Below are 15,321 nucleotides of genomic sequence, written 5' to 3'. Positions count from 1 at the left end.
GTGATAATTAGAGACTTTAGTATGATCTTATTCTGGATTAGGTAACAGTATTATTAAGGCTTCGGAAAAAGATCCCAAAACCATACCTTACTTATGAAAAACAATAAAAAAATTGTGTAGATGGAGAGTAAGGACACTTGACAAAATTCTTTAAAATTCTGCAGGAATGCCATCTGGTCTTGGAGATTTTTTGGGCTTAAGTGAATGAATAGCCGTTAAAATGTCATCTTCAGTTGAGGGCATATCTAGTTTGGTTTATAATGTTGGGAGATTTGTGGAAGTTTAGTTTATTCCCAAAAATGATCTATTAATTGAGAGTCAAGGAGGTCAGGTTTGTTATACAGTGAAGAATAATATTTAAGAAATTCATCAATAAACTCAGTAGTAGATGAAGCAATTGTACGATTATCTTTATCAATAGCATGAATTTGTGATTTATTGTGGTTGATGCGAAGATTATTAGCTAATAATTTGCCAGATCTTGTAGAATCAAAAGAAAAGGTAGCTTTTTAGTTTCTGAGTTGTACTCCAGCTCTTTTACTCAGTAAGAAATTACATTCATATCTAAGTTTTTGGAGGGAGGATTTGATGGTGATATATGGAGAAGAGCTAAATAACTCTTTAAATTTACAAATTTGTTTTTCTAAATGTAAGGGTTTTGTATTAAATGTCATATTTTCATGGGCCATTATAGAGATTGTTACCTCTTGCATCTGTAAATTAAAAACACCCCATTGTACAATTATGGAACAGCATCAACATTGATGCATCATTGCGTATGAGTAAGATAAGATTTATTTCTTTGTAAACATAGTGAAATCTTTGCCTTATCGTAAATATCGAAAGGTTGAGTTATGGATTATGTCATGTCTTGGGAGGCCGGTAAATAATCTAAGCATAAATGAGAACCGTGAGGTTTGGAGAAAAAGGTAAAATCTCTGAGTTGGGTAATATTATCTCCAAACGTCAACAAGCTTTGTATCTTTAAATAGAGTTTTAAGCTTTTGGAGTAAACTTAGTGGAAGAAAGTCTATCTAAAAGGGGACCACTTATCAAATTAAAGTCTCCACCAACAATAAGAGTAACATTTCCAAGTTAAATAATTGTAGAGGTGATGTGATTCGAAAATGTTGGGTTTTCCACAGTAGGTTTGTATATATTATTCTAATGTAATACTTCAGTACCAAGTTTCACCTTCACCAATCTGCCACCTGAAGCTTAATGTTTAGCTAACATTTGTAATTTAAGTTTTTTAGAAAATAAGATTGCCACTCAATTTTTCTTAACCATTTCTGGGGAAAAATGTATATGTCCTATCCATTTCTTTTACATGGAATCTAAATTCTTATCATTAATAGGTATTTCTCGTAATAAGCATATATCTGCTTTATGTCTAAATAAGTAATCTATAATTTCAAACACTTAACAGGATGTAAAAATCCTTTACCATTTAGAGAAAAAATGTAATATTATAATTAGCATCCTTAACTTAAGGTATAAGAGAGAAACTACGAACAGGAAAGAATGTTGAGAAAGGAAGAAAGGGAACGATGAAGACCAATGAAGTAGCTCAAGAACATATAGAAACAAAAAAGAAAAAAGGAATATAACTATACCAAAACAGAGGATAGTAAATATATATAGTAAGATCGAATCACACACGCACATTGAGAAGATTAGCCAGGCGGTAGAGCCTGAACTAATTATAACGTTGAATGAATAGAGCCAAATAATTGAGTCATAGTTTACTATTGATACTACTTGTTTGCATTTATGAACAGCTGAAGATATAGATTTGCCCACAATAATAAGATAAAATCCAATACAAATATATATAATCAAGAAAAGATAAATGAAAATGTAAATAAAGAAGCCAAACCAATGTTAAGTTGGTGAAAAGTCACAGGTGCAGCAGCTAAAGCTGACAGTGGGTGGATTAAGGCAAAAGCCGTGCCCTTTCCTGGTAGAACTCTGCCTTTACGGCACCAATCAAAATTGTGAGAAGCTGGCCCCAGAAACCGGTGCAATTACTTCTTCATTCCCAAAAATGTGCCAGAGATCAGAGGCGGGTGGTCATTTTGAATCACTCACTCGTGTGTCTGACCTATAGAGTAACTTTTAATAAAGAAAATTACACCAAAATGAATTAAATTCAATCAGTAGAACTTGAGTTATGATGTTTAGATCAATTTTTGTGAAAAATAACGCCAAAAAGAACAAAGCATAAACCGCAGGTATCTGGTCGTGCGAGACCGGGTCAAAGTTACAAGTTAAGGCCGACTACGATAGAGTATGGCTCAGCTATAAGAAGCAAGTTCGCTGTGGGTCTAAAAGTTACCTTTAGACTACAAAAATTTCTTGGAGATTTCTGGAGAAGGTGAAGACTTCAGTGCAGCAAGGCAGCAGTCTGTGGCTGAGAGGAGGTCGTCTGGGAGCTGCTGGGTGAAGTTGCAGAGAAGAGCTGAACCATCGAACTTAGAATATTTTTCAGAGGTCAGATTCCTTCAGTGGATTGAGGGTGAAGGCTGTATCCAAAGAGGACTCCACAGGGCTGGATACCTTTGTCAAGAGGCCCTGCTGAAAAGAATATGCTGCTCTAGGGAAGCACATATTGGGACTACGGCGAAGTCAATCGTACGGACGATGCTCCTTTGTTGGATCAGCTTGCAGGTAGATTCCAGTCTCCTCTCGGTTCTCAGAGCAGAATGCCTTGAAACATTTGTCCCATCTTTTAGGGTTCGGCAGGAGAAGTACCATTAACAGAACTTCCACAGGTCCATGACCTGCAGGGGCACAACTTGGTGGGTTAGGACTCACTCAAGCAAAGGCCAGCAGCAGGGTTCAAGGCCTATGGAAGCTTGTTGTGTCTCTGTCACTCACAAATGAGGCTAGCCAACTAGCCCTTAGAGTAACTCTGGTGTCCTAGATTTAAGGGAGCATTTTAGGCTTCCTTCTTCAGGCAGCAGGGCAGCACAACAATCCTTCCAGCAGCAGGACAGTCCTTCCAGCAGCAGGGCGACAGGGCGACAGGACGGCAGCAGGGCAGTCCTTCCTCTGAATCTTCTGCGGGTCCAGGAGTTATCTGAAATTGGGTCTGAGAATTCCACCTATCCCCAGTGCCAGCCTTTGTGTGAGAGAATTCCCTGGCCTACCCCCAAAACTAGTTCTGGCCAGCCACAATCCAGAAGGATTAGAAGGCAAGAGTAATCTCATATATTGAGCATAGCAGTTTCCATGCAATACCCTTTTCGGAATCCTGATTGGAAAGTGTTGTGCAGGGTGAATTTCTTGATATGGTTATCATTGGGAATTCTGTTATTTTATTTACCTCGGGTGTAGGTGCTACATAATGGTTTGTGTCAGAGGAGTGTGTCTCTATTTCACAGAATTGCCTTAAGAACATATTACATAGAGTAACATTTGTACAATGCTCCTCTTTTGCTTTAGCTGTTAACAAACTTTTGCAATGTCAAATGCCACTCATGTTGCTAGCTGCACTTGCATGCATTGTCAGTTTCTTAGTGCACATATTCTTGGCAGCTGCGCACAGTGGCCTTGTGCTGCCATACACAGAGTGAAAAAATTACGATACAGGCAGCCACAGGCTTGAATTCGACACAGAGGAAAGTCTCCGACAGACTTCCTATGAAGCACATTATTTGAAACAGTAGGAATAAACAACACCATAGAACAGATCACATTTTTGTCTATTTTATAAAAAAGGAAAAACACTGTAACTTTTAAAAAGTCCTATTTCTTAGCTGTCGGCACAACTAGCCAAGAAATCCAGTAAATTCGTTTTGCGGCCTACTTGTGCTAACTTAAACACACAAAATTAAACATTAATTTTTTCTAATAATCTTCTCTAGCACCACCTCCTCTGATGGTTTTTTAAAAACCATTACAAATCACACTACTTTATTCTGCTATATATAATTCATTATTTTTGACTACTTTAATCTTGTCCAAGTGTTTTAATGCATTTTACAATATGGATTTCTGTATTTGATAAAATCAAAGCCATTTTTTCCCTCTAATTTGATTTCCGATAGTCATCGCATGGATGGGAGTCATCTCTTTAATCATAGCTGATGCACATATTGTATTAGCAGCCAAGCAATCTACTAAGGTAGTCAACTTTTTTATCTTCACATCATTCTAAGCCAAACTAATAGAAGGATTCATCACACCAAATATATCCATTAGCACCTGTTAAAATCTACATCTCACTCATTTAAGCCTTCTTTCACACATCTTTTTCATTTAACTCACATGGTACACTCTGGGAAAGACTAATGCTAAGTAGCATGATCCTACTTGGAATGTTAAAAGAAACTGTTTTGCCACTGACATGGTAAATGCCCCTAAATATAGGCTCATTGCACAATATTTAATCTATGACAGCTTTAATTATAACTAAACTCATTTTTTTCCAATCATTTCTGATATTTCCCATCCATCGTGTTTCTCAAAACTCCTTTCTTCTCCTGATTAATTCTAAGTCTAGGATGCATCTTTGAATTTATAAATACCTCCTCAGTGTCTTCTCATAATTGAATCTCCCTCACCTCTGTAGCATTTCTACTAATCTCACTTAACTTTCATTAACAATTCTCTATAAGAATTACCCTCCACATCAGCCAATTTACACACTGTTCTTGTTAGTTATGTTAGAATATGGTATAACATTATTGTTGCTATCAAGAATCAAACTCTTAATTTAGGAAACTCTTCAAATAGTAGGATGTAGTCTGTTTTAAACTCCATCCACAAATCCTGTTCCAATTAAATTGACAAATATATATACAGCACTACAAAGGAAGATGATAGTAGGTCACCCCCTCTGAAACAGTAACAGGAAAGTGTGAACAAATGTAGCAATTAGAGGTATCCGTTATATTTTTATACTCTGGATGCAAACTAAAGTAAGCATTTTCCTTAGAGTTCACAACAGAAACATCTCTATGCCGAATCTACTATGCTTTGTAGCATTATTACAATATGAGCCATTATTATCTTCAGAAGCATACCCAACAGGAGCAGATAAACTGACTAAGATGCAGATGAAAACTAATATAATAAAAATCATAAAAATACTTTTAGATCCAAGCACAATTTATTTTAGAAGTAGGCATTTTCTACAATCAAAAACACAAAACAAGGGCCCGATTTAAATGTTGATGGTGAAGTAACTCCGTCGCAATGGCGTAGGAGTTCACTACCACTAACATAAGGGTCCAGCCACCCGATTTAACTGTGGGTGAACCATTGTTTGATGACTGTGCAGACTACTCTGTCTCAGCTATTGTCAAACGTCTACAACAGCCCGACACAGCAAGTGTCATTGAAGGTTTGGCTATCTGTCTGCCCACCTAATTTAGAATGTCAGACACAAGGCTATTTGTCTAAAGAAAAATGATGGATTCAACCCAGGTGTGTGACTGGGGATGAGTGGCTGAATAGATTCAACACTCCGTCCATCATCTCCTTTTGTTTGCTTTGTTCTCCCTAACTTTGCAGGGTATGCCCTGACATGGGTCCCTTGCTCACTTTGCCACTGGATTAAAACTAGCCTGGCTGATGAGGGATGTTACCCGAAACCGGTCACAGGATGCTTGTTTCCGGTCCAGGGAAGACCTGGCTTGGCAGTTCGGGCTGGGCAGTTCCCATGCGGCACAGTGTCAAGACTGATTTGCATATAGCTGGGTCTGAACTAGGGTGGCGAAGTGAGCTAAAGAACGATGATGGATTCAACCCAGATCTGTGACTGGGGGTGAGTGTCTGAAAAGTTTCAGCGCTTCAGCCATTATCTCCTTGTGTTTGCTTTATTTTTTCCATGACCATCACCACCAGGAAAAATCTGGCTGTAAAGGACACTAAAAGTGCTCAATGCCCCCTTGAGGGGAGCTTTGTTTTTTTAATTTTCAAAAAGAATATCCCAAAATGGGATTTTCATTTTGATAATAAAAAAACTTGGTAAATTTGCCACATGAGTCCATCATCTTGACAGAGACATACAGCAACATTGCAATAAATTGATAGGAACCGTTGTGAGGATAGTTACTGCCAATTCTCAAAATGTCTAGTGGGCTAGCGGACATTTCTACATTTGGCTGCTGGGCTCTCCGTCAGGGCAACAAAGTATTTTACTTCATCGCCCTTGCAGAGGATGGGCCTACAACCAATTTATAAATTAGCTCCAAAATCTCAAAACAAAGGCAGAACTTAAGAAAAGAAGTACTTTAAAATATTGCATATTCTGATGTTTTTTCATTCACAAATTGAAAAATCACACGCAGATGCAAACATATAATTCAGAAGGACAGTTCATGGAGTTAATTACAGACACAAAACTATCTTCAGCAGGAATCTGACGGTACAAAATTATAGTTCTTCAAAACATGAACTAACTATTAAAAAAACTAGCAGAGTACTGGTTCAGCACCCAAACATTAGTGGTGGCGTATGATGAAATGCATCTATCTTATGCATAAGTTTCAATGTCAGATTAGACAACAAAATTCGTAACAATTTGCACTGAGTCACAACAAATGCATATGAAAAGGGTTTCTTCTTTCAATAAATCTTTATTCGTCTTTTTTTGTTCTAAAACCCACATCGGCGAACAGTAGCCAATGCGTTTTGTCCGACAAGGACTTCTTCAGGGCTGCAAAAATATGTACAAAAAACAAACATTTATTTACAATATGTACAAACATTTAAAAACTTTTTCTATTTACAATTCTAAACAGAGCAGAAGTTACAGAATGTTACAGTATTGACAAGTGACTCACCTAACTTCAGTTATACACGTTTATTCTTAATAGCATTTCCTGACAACAATTACAGATACATATTCATATTTTTGTATTCACCATATATGCAAATGGTATATTGGATATGTATGTAGGAGTATAAGCAGTTTGTGTTTGGTTTATTTACCAAATGGCTGTGGACATTTGCAAACAGATGACATCTAATCAACCTTGATCATTAAAGTGCAGGGAGACCAGCAGTAGATTATAGGGAATTTCATGAGACCAATTCAAGGACAAAGTTCAATAACAATTTTCTGCATAAGATCAAGCAAATAACCCTAAAAAAGCAAAGATACCAATAATATGTACATTAGTGTCACTAATCCATCTGGGTCCGACGTATTAAAAAATATATCAACTTGTCAAATGTCAATATTTCTGTAAGAAACATCATAAAGAACCAAATTAAAATTCCTAGACCTATATAGAGTTGTTTATTAACATAATAACAGTATAAGTTCAAATTCCTATGACCTTGCAGAAATCAACAGATAAATTAACATCAGTATCATGAATGGATATTGCTAAGTTAGACACCATTCAGGAAGTGGCAATGATACATTGAATATCCATCTCAATGTAGTTAATAATCAATTCTATTATGCTACCCTTCAAACATAAAAGAGGGTCGACCAATATAACAAGATGGCACAATACAACGACTATCTGTCGAAGAGTTGTCCTCAATATGAGACCAACTCTATTCTCTACATGGGACACAAGTTTTATAATAAACAAGATTATTCAAAATTAATCTGAGAGAACTGCATTGTGGAAAAACCACCTCAATAAACACCAAATATTTTGCAAAATAAAACAGTAGTCGTTCACTATCCCAGCTAAAAGTCCTATAACGAACACCATATTGGAAAGATGCACGCAGGGTACTAAATTCGAAGATCAAGCTACCTAAACAAATATACATCAGCGTCAAATGTCAATGAATGCAAACCATAGTAAATTCCATGGCACCCATAATTGAAGGAGGACAATTTAAAAAAAAATTTGAAGGAAATAACGTGATCCTAGTGCACCCCAACAACATGAGACCGTACTGTGACAACTTAATGGTATTGCGGGAAACAGTATGTTATGTCCTTATTAAACATATGTGCATACCCTCGATGAAACATTAAGGCTATTGTAAAAATAAGGCATCTAACCCAATGTGTTACAGTATCCCATTCTCCCATCGCACACAACGTAAGTGCCAGTAGCACTGATAACGATGTTCTAAGGAAATTGTATGTTTCCAAATAATTATTCTATCAACATAAGAGAATTTATAGAGTCTTAAAGCCCTTATAAAAGGATCAAAAACGGCATCTGTTCCAATAAGAAGCAAGACGGCCATATATAGTGCAGATTTATAACATGTCAACATCAATACTCATCTAGGAAATAATTGATGATAACAAAGATTATAAATAAAGGTATGGCGAACTTCTTAAATATGGCGGGCGCCATCTTGCCATGACTACAGAAGTTTGTTTTGTTCAAATAAGCGGTTTTACTACTGAATATTAGAATGGTGATACAATGTCCGACTCTCTTGTTTCCCACATATTAAACAGAGATAAGCTATATCATTATTGGTCAATCTCCTGGCACACCTGTTGCACAATACCTCATTCTCAGAAAAGAGTGAGAGAGTTCTAATCATGCATAGAGAAGTAGAACAGAACATATAAGGCAAAGGAACTATTGTCACATGTGAGCCATACAATGAGCACATGGATCTTAAGGGCTCACAAGGAAGATAATGCAATATAGGGTCACAACACAATGTAACACTACTCTTGAGTAACACATGGCGGTCTGGTCTTCCATTGAAGCAGATGCCATTCTGTTATTCTGAAGGAGCAAATGTACTCCGTAAGTTTTGCATTGTGAGGTTGGGGCATTCTAAAACGTTAGGTTATGCTACGGTATGTATGTGAACATTTTCTCTGTCTAAAATTTGAAAACTACGGGGATTACTATATTATCAGTATAGCTTATTTCTTTTTAATGTGTGGGAAACAAGAGAGTCTGACATTGTATCACAAGTCTAATAGTAAGTACTAAAACCGCTTATTTAAACATAACCAACTTCCGTAGTCATGCCAAGATGGCGCCCGCCATATTTAAGAAGTTCCCCGTACCTTTTATTATAATCTTTGTTATCATAATTTATTTCCTAGGTATGTGCTGCTGTTCACACGTTACATATCTGCACTATAAGCCGGTCTTGGTTCTTACAGGAACAGACGCTGTTTTTGATCCTTTTATTAGGGCTTTGAGACTCTATAAATTCTCTTATGTTGGGATTCTATTCCTTCTCGAATAATTTTTTGGAAACATACAATTTCCTTAGAACATTGTTAGCCCTGCTACTGGCACTTAAGTTGTGTGCGTTGGGAGAACGGAAACTGTACCACCTTGGCTTGGATGCCTTATTTTTACAATAGCTTCAATGTTGCATCGAGAGTATGCACATATGTTTAATACCTACATAACTTACCATTTCCCGGAATACCATTAAGTTGTCACTGTATGGTCTCATGTTGTTAGGGTGCACTAAGATCATGTTATTTCCTTCTAATTTAAAAAAAAAAATTGTCCTCCTTCAATAATGGATGCCATGAAATTTACTATGGTTTCCAATCATTGACATTTTAGGCTGTTGTATATTTGTTGGGGTAGCTTGATCTTCATTTTAGTACCCTACGTGCACCGTTCCAATATGCTGCCAATTATAGGACTTTTAGCTGGGATAGTGACCGACTACTGTACTATTTTGCAAAATATTTGGTGTTTATTGAGGTTGTTTTCCCAGAAGGTAGTTCTCTCACAGATTAATTTGGAATAATCTTGTTTATTATAAAACTTGTGTCCCATGTAGAGAATAGAGTTGGTCTCATATTGAGGATAACTCTTCAACAGATAGAGAGCCATCTTGTTATATTGGTCATAGGAATTTGACCTTATACTGTTATCATGTTAATAAACGACCCTATGTAAGTCTAGGAATTTTAATTTTGTTCTTTATGATGTTTCTCACAGAAATATTGATATTCGACAAGTTGATACTTTTTGATAGACTTTTAAATTAATCAGACCCAGATGGACTAGTGACGCTAACGTACATATTAAAGGTATGTTTGCTTATATGGGTTTATATGTTTGATCTTATACAGAAAATTGTCATTGAACTTTGTCCTTGAATTGGTCCTATGAAATTCTCTATAATCTACTGGTGGTCTCCCTGCACTTTAATGATCAAGGTTGATTATATGTCATCTATTTGCAAAAGTGCAGAGCCATTTGGTAAATAAACGGAATACAAACCGCTTATAGCCCTACATACATATCCAATATACAATTTGTTTTTATGGTGAATATGAAAATAAGAATATGTTTCTGTAATTTTTGTCAGGAAATGCTATGAAGAATTAACATGTATAGCTGAAGTTAGGTGAATAGCTTTTCATTACTGCAACATTCTGTAGCGTCTGCTCTGTTTAGAATTGTAAATAGAAAATGTTTTTAAAGGTTTGCACATATTGTAAATAAGTGTTTGTTTTATGTACATATTTTTGCAGCCCTAAAGAAGTCTTTGTTGAACGAAACGCGTTGGCTACTGTTTGCTGATGTGGCTTTTAGAAGAAAAAAAGATTAATAAAGTTTTATTGACAGAAGGAACTCTCTTCATATGCATTTGTTGTGACTCAGTGCAAATGGTTATGAATATTGTTGTCTTCTTTGACATTGAAACTTATGCATGAGATAGATGCATTTCATCATGCTTCACCACAAATCTTTGGGTGCTGAACCCCTACGCTGTTAGTTTTTTTGGAAAGTGCTTTCTATTTAGGAGTATAAAAGGGTTGTACTCCGGGTTCGTTACACCACCAAGAACAATTGTATTTTTTCTTTTCTTAACACTCTGTTGGCAAGTGTGAGACATTAGTGCCTTGACCCTTCTTTCTCTTTTATGCTATCTATTAAAAAAGATAGCATAAAGGAAAACATGTCTAACTCTGTGTCTAATCTAAGAGAGTAATGCAGCCATGATTATTGTAGGAAAACACCTGTTTTTGTATGATAAACTCCCACCCAATTTGTACTGGACTGATGCTGCTGTTTTTTTTTACTCTGCACACTGGGAAATGTTAATCAGGCCCCAGTGAATGCGAACTGACCCCTACAACGTGTTATAATTGGCTACACTCCTTGTTGGCATATTTAACTTTCCTATGTGTCCCTAGTATATGATGCAAAAGTGGTCCCAGTTCTTGTAATGTCACCACCAGTGTATTGCAGCACATATTTTACCACCACTAAAATGACAATGCAAAAAATGTTTTAGACCAGCTCCTGCAGACTAGATAGGCAGTCTTAAAACTGCTCATTCGACCTGTGACAATCATCCGTCTACCAAGCCTAATCTTCCCTTTTTTAATATTAATAAGTCACCCCTAAAGTAGGCCCTAAATGCAGACAGGATAAGGTATATGGTATTTAAAAGGTAGGCATGTGTTCTTATGTTTGACATTTCCTGGCAGTAAAAAACCTCCAAAGTGGTGTTTCACTGTGGCAAAGGTCGCTCTCCAACGGAAAAGCACTGGGTTGCATTATAATGCATAATACCAGTGTGGGAATAACTAGAAAAATAGTAAAAAAAATATTTTTAAATGTAATTTAAAATCCAATTGAATGACCAAGTCAGACTTTATATTGCTATTTTGAAAGATACACTTTGAGAAAGTTGTCATTTTCCTATCAGAACTAAATGTGCATTTTCTGACAGTGCTTCCTGTCACCTGGCTGTTAACTACTCCCCAGTGGTGAGATGTGTATTAATCTCAGACAGTGAACAAAGGGCTGAGGTATGGGGAGATGCTTTTCTCCCTGAGAAGGATGGCTGGAGGGCTGTGCCAAGCCTTTCCGGAGCTTCAAAGGATGCCTATTCTGTTGCTGACAGATGTATCTCGCATCTAGTCCTACCTGTCTTTTGTCTTCATAGCCAATCTGTCTCCAAACCCAGTTGGAGGAGAGGCTACCCCAGAACTGGTTTGGAGTGACCACAAGGGAGGGTTTGCTTATTATAATAACCACACCTCTGGCTGGGCACAGAGACCTCTACGCAGGGGAAGAAAGGATCTACATTCCAGTATTTCAGTAGAGAGGGGCACTGTGGGATAGTTTACAGTAAAACACACAGTACCTGCTGCGAAAGTGGGAACAATCACCCTGAGGATCTTTTACCCCATTGGGTAGGGCATGGCCAGGAGTTCCCCCACCCACAGGCTGGCACTGAGCTTAAATGTGGCAGTCCCAGTACCTTCTTCCAGACCCTGTTGGACCTGTGAAAGACAGAAGGACTACACTTGCTATTGTGATCTGTGTGGAAAACATTAATGGCTAAACCTGCTTCTTGTACACATGATCAAGAAGTAGACTCCAAATGGTCAGTTGACTGGCTTCTTGTTAAACTACAAGACATAAAAGGTGCCAGGTGTTCACTCTCCTTAAGAATCAAGCTGACCAATTCCAACTTGACCTGCCCTGGACCCTGTTTGTGGCTTGTAATCAAGTTAGATTTGACCCCTAGGTGTTGTTTATATGCCCTTGGGGCCATTTAGATAAGTGTCAGAGTGTTTCCTCTTGCACAAACTGTGGATGCTGGGACTTTTAAACTTTTTGACATCATAGTCTTTGAAGAATTGGAAGAAATTGGGACTGCCTTCAAGCCAAAGCTGTTGGCGTCGAATCATCGGTGGGATTTAACTTGCTGGTCTGCCTCGCTGAAAGAAATCTGACTTCCAGAAAAGTTTCTAGGAGGCTCATTACGACTTTGGCAGTGCGGGGTCGGGCGGCGCGGCATGCCATTGCCCGCAGTCAAAGTCGACTGCTCGCCAGATTAGGAGTTTTCTCCTGGTCTGACGGGCATTCTTCTAGCGCTCACTGCAGTACCTTGAAAAAGGCAGTGCAATGGGAACGCCAAAGCAAGTTTCTGCATGGTATGAACAGTTTAGTCTATACTGTTCAGGAACTGGGTATGCATGCACACAGAGGGGCACACTATGTGCCCCCCTACAAGTTTCCCAGTGTACTGGGGCTACAGTGGGGCCCTGCAGTGGCCCCCTTTGTTTACCCACCATAAAGCAAATTGCTGCCCCAGACCTTAGCACCACCTCCAAGGAACACGGTTCCCTGGTGGTTCACGTGCCCAAAACGATCTGACCACTGTACTTGTAATGTAGTGGTTGGAACACTGGCGCAGCCATCCCCGACCACCGCCACACCTCCACCACGGGTTTGGCGGTCCTTGTAATCCTGGCCCTAAATCCGAATGTAGAGGGCTTCACCAAGATCAAATCTGCTCAACGTCAAGACCTTCCTGGGCACAGATGCCAGACTTCATCCACTCGGAGCTTTCAGTGATGACCAGCTAGGAACCCTTTCTTTAGCAATCTGCCATCTCTGAACCATGGCTTGAATCCAGCTTGACGAGTGCCCTGCTGATGACACATTGATGACCACCTTTCTAAATAAAAATTTCTAGGTCTAAAGGTAATTCATTGTACTGGGACCCACTGTTGTTGACCTTACCTTTGGCTTTGCTCCTGGTCTAGCGCGACCAGTTGCCCACGGTTGGCACTTCGTACTTTTTGATAATAGATTTTGATTCAAGCTTTCAAAAAACTCAAATATCAGGTTCCCCTTTTTGGATCTTTGTTGTTTTTACGTCATTCTGTTCATTAACAAAGTCACTATTTTTTAAATTGAAGTGGGATTTGTATTGTTTTGTACTTTTTTTACTCTTGTGGTACTTCTACATGCTTTACACATTTTCCTAATGTAAATCTGTTTGCTCTGTACCATAGCTGCGGCAGGGGTTGAGCTCAGGTTTATGTTACTGAAGCTTAAACTAGGCCTAAAAAAACAGGGCCATTATTATTTGTGGTGGAATTCCATCCCACTAAACAAATCAATTGTCAAATTTCTCAAATTGGTGACAGGGGTGGGATCCAGAACTTCTGTTCGGCAGTGCTATTCAGCTATTAGGGTGGAAATAAAAAAATCCTAAATTGAACCTATAGCAAAAATTGATTCTTGATTTTTAATTGGCATCAGGTCTTTAATTGGGTCATTTTTGATTTGGTAACTTTTTTGGGATTCTGTTACATGCACCTTTTTAAATCTAAGGGAACATGGAGGTAGATTTGCCTGCCTTCATAACTCTCACAATTGGCGGAGATTACGACCCTATGCAAGGAAAGGAAGCTGAATTTGGGCTTTCATGCCAGAAAGGTGTATATTCCAAGCCCGCCAAGCACATATCCCCTCTGAGAAAGAGGCAACTCTAGAGGATGAAGAAGAGAAGGGCAACCTAATACCAACATGGTTTATCTGGTGCACCAAACAGAGCTGAAAGTGAAGCAGGTCATGCCAGCAGGCTCTGAACTGGCCCTTTGTGCCAGGCAATCAGAAAGGGGGCTGCAGGCAAAACTAATAACCATAGGCCTGGAAGAAAATAAACTGCCACTAGATTAAAAGAAATTGGCCTTGGAGGATAGAAGGCCAGACTGGGCTTGATGACCAGTAAAGATATTTGCAACGATGGTAAGGTGCCCTACCGAAGAGCCACACAACCCCTTTTGCCCAAGGGTATTATGGTGGGACATGAAAATGACAAATGCTTTGCCTCCTATGAAAGAGCATTTAGAATGAGTTTGCACATGGTGAGTCAACAGCAATGTTGAGCATTTCTGTGGGATGGAGTATAAACAAAGGAGAGGTATAAAGTCCAGACTCTAGAAGAGGTGATAACTGACTCTTACATACACATAAACAATGCACTGTTGCAGAACTTTGGTCTCACACATGAGGACTACCAAAAGAAGATCTAGTACAAACATAATGACACAACAATCCTGGGTTGACTTTGTAGATGTCTCCCTAAAGGGCTGGGTGAAAGGCAAATCAGTCACTACTTATGGTGAGCTATATAATCTGATCATGAATGAGAACATCTAGAGCTACACCAGCATCTAAGCACTACAGTATCTAAGAAGTTCCCAGGGTGATCCCAAGAAAGGGGGTTGAGCCCTTCCTCAGGAAACAAGCATTTACAATGCAATAGGTCTCGCATTTGCAAAAGTTAAGAGCTATTGACATTGTAAATGACAAACCTTTTATTTACGTGTTGGTTTTAAAAACAGATAAATAAATGGCATTGTCAATTACAATGCCAATAGCTTAATCTTTCGCAAATGCGAGACCTATTGCATTTGCAATGCAATAGGTCTCGTATTTACGCCAGTTTTAGCTATTGACATTGCAAAAAACAATGCGTTGTATTTATGTTTCAAAAACCAAAGCATAAAAAGGCATTGTCATTTACAATGCCAATAGCTCAAACTCGCGTAAATGCGAGACCTGTTGCATTGCAAATGCTTGTTACAGCAGGGCATAAACAGCAACAAATTGTCGAACCCCAGCCATTTTGGAAGCT

At 38.4% G+C, this 15,321-nt stretch overlaps 1 protein-coding gene across 4 annotated transcripts in view; it reads left to right on the top strand.

Annotated features, from left to right (window-relative positions):
* The window catches only part of TPD52L1 (TPD52 like 1), an 867,680-nt gene that overhangs the window by 235,917 nt on the left and 616,442 nt on the right, over nucleotides 1-15,321 (top strand). The window lies entirely within an intron of this gene.

This window comes from Triturus cristatus, chromosome 6 (genome assembly GCF_964204655.1).
Source record: "Triturus cristatus chromosome 6, aTriCri1.1, whole genome shotgun sequence".
Classification (NCBI taxonomy): domain Eukaryota; kingdom Metazoa; phylum Chordata; class Amphibia; order Caudata; family Salamandridae; genus Triturus; species Triturus cristatus.
This window is presented reverse-complemented; position numbering and strand designations above follow the sequence as displayed.